Genomic DNA, 5,136 nt, shown 5'->3' with positions numbered 1-5,136 from the left:
AGTCTCATGGGGCTGCGGACGCAGGAAACGCTGAGCTGGATTTCCAGACTGGCAAAGCTCTTTGCCCCAAAGTTCTGACCACCCAAGGCCCTGCTGTCTATGACCTACAGGGCTGATGAGCCTGAGAGAGAAGCCAGGCTCTCAGTGGTGATGCAGGAAGGAGAAGGCTCCGGCCCCCAGTGCCCTCCTCGCCTCCAAGGATGCTCAGCGAGGCCGGCTGGGGGGATTGTTAGAGCCTGTGGCCTGGGCGAGCTGGGGCCTGCGGACCACCTGCTGCCTGGTCGCTTGTCTCCTTCGTCCTTTCCGTAGGGCCCTCCTTGGCCTCACGTTAAGTACTTAGACTCAGGCTCGCATTGTCTTGCCCCAGTGTGCCCCAACAGATGGAGCAGGATGTGGTCCCCCAGCTCCCGCTCTGTCTGCATCCCCACAGTGGCCTGCCACGATGTTGTCCTTCCCTGGGCGTGAGTTTGAACATTGTGCCAGAAGAGTCTCTCTGGTCCCTCCCAGCTTGGTGCGTCTGCCTCTTCCTTCCCAAATTCACACCGACTCAGAAGTCAGTGGGGGCTCCTAAGGCATTTGCTGGGACGTCTCCTTCTCTCACATCACTTCCCATGTTTCACACAAAGAAGAATCCTAAATCTTTCTGAGTCTTGGATTCCGAGCCAAAACATGGTAAGATGATGTGGTGAAAACAGCAAGAGTTTTCCAATCGGCAAACCTAGATGCAGATCCTGACTCTAGATTTTGCCGGCTGCGTCACCTGGGCGACCTAATCTCTCCGTATACCGTTCCTCTCACCTGGAAAGGGGAGGTGGTGATCTGTACGTCCCAAGGATGCTGTGAGGACCATGGAGAAGCCTGGCTTCTAGTAGGTGCTCAAGAAACAGAAATACAAAGCAGCAAAACAAAACGAACCACCACCACCAGACTGCTGAATTCCTCCGTCCTCCCCGGTTCCTACGGGGAGTTGGGAGACTTTCATCTCTACCTCATTTCCCTCAGAAGGACTTCCCGCTCTAAGGTGAACCAGAGAAGCGTCAGCTCAGGTGGCTGCTGGAGGCCACTCCTGTGTACTTACAAATCCGAACGTATACCTTGAAGAAAATGTCCTCTTTTTTGACTGAAATAAAAATAAATCAAGGCAGGCAGATCTGGTTTGAAGTCTGACTCCATCATGTGACAGCTCTGTGACCTGGGCAGACATTGCACTTTTCTCAGTTTCCGTGTCATCCTCCATTGTGACACATGGAGGAACAAAGGACCACCTCAGTAGGGTTCTGTGAGAACCAAGTCCAAAATCCGGTCAGAAGGAGCCCACCCGGGGCCTGCCCGAGACTCGCAGGAGGCACCCAGGCACTGTTGCTGTGTCTGAATCCATTTGACAAGCACTGCCCTTATCAGCTCCTGTGCTGAATGTCCTTTGAAATCCTTATCAGTTTTTTTTTTAAAACCAAATTAGGCCTATCTGCACTGTTTCAGCACCAGCTTTAGGAAACAGCATACCTGCTTCCATTTTCAAGTAAATACACAAAAAAAGTGATTGCAGTCCCATTTCCTTTGGCTCTCTGGAAGTGCTACCCATGCCTGACACGGCAGATTGCGTTGTAGAAATGTTCTTTGGAACTTCCAGACTGCCTGCCCTCTCCCCGAGCTCCCGCACGATCGTCTCCTCGGTCTGCCCGGCCATCAGTTTGCCCGCTTTGAAACACTTTGCCGGCCACTGGGGATGTGTAAGAGTTTGCAAAACGAATCTCATCCAGTTAAACAGAGTTACCGTAGGACCCGGCCACCCCACCCCTAGATATACACCCAAGAGAACTGAAAATATGTCCACACAAAAACTTGTCCATGAATGTTCACAGCAGCATTATTCACAATGGCCAAGAAGGGCAAAAAAAAAAAAAAAGTCCATTAATTCCTTGATAAACAAAATGTGCTATACCCATAATACTCGTTTCCTATGACTACTGTAGCAAATTACCACAAACGACCAAAATAAAACAAATTTCCTCTCTTACAGTTCTGGAGGTTGGAAGCCCGTAATTGGTTCACTGGCTAGGGGCAGAACTGGTTCTTCCCAAGGCTCTAAAGGGGAAATGTCTTTCCTTGCCTTTTGCAGCTTCTAGTGGCCTGCGGTATTCCTTGCCTGGGGGACCCTCCCTCCACCTCCAAAGTGCAGCACTGTGATCTCAGCTTTTATCCTTATCATTATCAGAATCCAGGATAATCTTCCCATCTCAAATCCCAACTTAATCACATCCGCAAAGTCCCTTTTTCCATATAAGGTCATACTCTGAGGACAGTCCTGTATGGGTTTGGGAGTCATTGTTCAGCTGACTATACAACAGATTATCCCGGCACTGGAAAGAATGACACACTGTTGCGTGCTACAACTTGGATGAAACCTGAAACATCACACTAAGTGAAGAAAGTGACACAAGGGGCACCTGGGTGGCTCAGTCGGTGAAGTGTCTGACTCTTGATTTCGGCTCAGGTCATGATCTCAGGTACCTGAGTTTGAGACCTGCGTCGGGTCCTGCTCAGCCAAGCGTCTGCTTCTCTCCCTCTTCCCCTCCCCCCACCCTCGTTCGCACGCATGCGCACTCTTTCACACTCGCTAAAATAAATCTTAAAAAAAAAAAGTGACACAAAAGGCCCCCAAATGTCTGATTAAATTTATATAAAATGTCCAGCATAACAAACCCCTAGAGACAAAAGTAGGTTAATGATTGGCAGGGGTTGGAGCGAGGGGCGATGGGAAGTGACTGCTAATGGGTGCGGGGTTTCTTTTGGGGGGTGATAAAAATGTTCTGGAATCAGATAATGGCTGGTGATGGTGGCACAACTTTATGAATATACTAAAAACCACTAAACTGTACACTTTAAAAGGATGGATTTATGGGGTGCCTGGGTTGCTCAGTCGTTAAGCATCTGCCTTCGGCTCAGGGCCTGATCCTGGAGTTCTGGGATCGAGCCCCACGTCAGGCTCTTCCCCTGGAAGCCTGTTTCTTTCTCTCCCACTCCTCCTGCTTGTGTTCCCTCTCTCACTGGCTGTCTCTCTCTCTGTCAAATAAATAAATAAAAATCTTTAAAAAAAATAAAAGGATGGATTTATGATACATGAATTATATCTCAATAAAAATAAGTACATTAGAAGAAACTTCATCATGCATCGACATTACCTATAAATGATAAAAGTGAAGATATTCTTTTTTAAATCAAATTGCGGTCTGAATCACATTTATGTAAATAAAGTGCTTTCCACCAAATTGCTCAGTGAAACTGTGTGCCCTGGGGAGAGAGTCTAGCATGGTGGTTGAGGGGGGACCCCGGAATCAGGCTGCCCCAGTTCAAGTCCTGGCTCTGCCCCTTCCTGGCTGTGTCATCGTCCCTTCCCCGAGTCTCAGTTTTCTCACCTGCAAAGTGGGGATAATACGAGTACTTGTCCTCACACTTGGGAGGATTCAATGAAATAATCCGTGTAAAGCTCAGCGCATCCTGAGTGCTCAACCCGTGTAAGCTGCTACACTTGTCACCCTCATCTCTGCTCTGCCCGACGTGGGGAGGAGTGGTATTCTGACACACCTCGGGGGGTCCAAGCATCCTCTTTGAGTCTCAGATTGTCTGTGGGAATTGGAAGGCAACAGGAAGCTCCAAAGGGTTTAAAAAAAAAATTAGCTGGTTTGGGAACTTGGTATTCATGTATGCATTTATTCCTTTACTTGCTCATTCCTTCTATTCCTTTCATTTAGCAGACGTGACTGAGGGGCCCCAGATGTAGGTCGGGCACTGTGGCACTGCTGGAGATAGCCCCCCCTGGAACACACTATCGCTGGGGAAGACACACACATAAAAATCAGTGCACTAAGATAGACCTGGCACTGTGCTGGAAGTTTCTACAGAACCCAGGGTGGGCAAGTGCCCACAGTGAGTGGATGAGTGGACATGAAGGACGGAGCGGTTGATTCCAAGGTGGTGAGGAGGGGCAAGGGAAGACTTCGTAGAGGAAGTCTACATATGCCGCTGGGCATTCTCGAGGTTGTGTGGCATATGTGCACGCGCGTGTGGGAGGGCCGTAGGTGTCAGGACCGAAGACTAGAAGAGAGATAGGATAGAGTGCAGAAGTAAAGAAGTTCATTCTAGGCCTGAGCAAAGGCCCAGAGATAGAGTGCTGCCTCAATTTTTCAGCAAGTGTTGGGAGTTCCCACAGGTAGTGGCTTGGCCAGAAGTAAGCTGTGTTAAGAGGAAGGCAACCAAAACATCTTAAACATGAGCTGCTTGGATTTGCTTTTAAGAAGGTCTCTCTGGGGGCGCCTGGGAGGCTCAGTCGGTTAAGCATCTGACTCTTGATTTTGGCTCAGGTCATGATCTCAGGGTTGTGGGATCAAGCCCCATGTTGGGCTCCACGCTGGGCAGGGAGCCTGCTTTAGATTCTCTCCCTTCCTCTGCCCCTTCCCACCTTCCCCTCAAAAGTGGCCTCTCTCTCAAAAAGGGGGGGGGAGAAGAAGAAGGAGGAGGAGGAGAAGAAGAAAGAAGGTCTCTCTGGCTGTGGTGTGGCAGAGAAAGACCACCGTGGTGAGAGAAGAGGCTGGAAGCCATGGTTGGGAGACTGTTGTGCTAATTAAGCTTTGGGTGCTGGGGACCTGAACCTGGGCAGGGGTGGAGAGGGAACATCCACCCCTGTCCCCACCAACCACCAGCCTCCATCTCTGCACAGATGGGTAGGCAAACACCCCCTCTCCCCCGAAGGCAGGCACTCTCACACTGCACAGGGGACCTATGGCGGCTGTGACGATTAATGTCATGTATCAACTTGGCTGGGCTGCATCCACCAGTGATTTCATCAAACACTAATCTAGGTGCGGCTGTGAAGGTATTTTGTCGCTGGGGGGCGGGTGGGGGGAGTTAACGTCTACAATCAGCTGACTTGAAGTAAAGGTGATTACCCCCCATAATGTGGGTGGACTGCATTCAATCAGCTGAAGGGCCCACAAGCAAAAGCAGGTTTCCTGGAGAAGAAATTTGGTTCTGTTTCTCTGGAGAAAACCGACTGATCCAGAGGTCATTACCTCTCCTTAGCAAGGCTCGAGAAACCAGACCTTCTCTGGAGTCCTGCCTGGAAGTTGGCTGTGGCTT

Source organism: Ailuropoda melanoleuca, chromosome 16 (assembly GCF_002007445.2).
Source record: "Ailuropoda melanoleuca isolate Jingjing chromosome 16, ASM200744v2, whole genome shotgun sequence".
Lineage (NCBI taxonomy): Eukaryota > Metazoa > Chordata > Mammalia > Carnivora > Ursidae > Ailuropoda > Ailuropoda melanoleuca.
The sequence above is the reverse complement of the archived record's forward strand: the minus strand, read 5'-3'. Positions refer to the sequence as shown.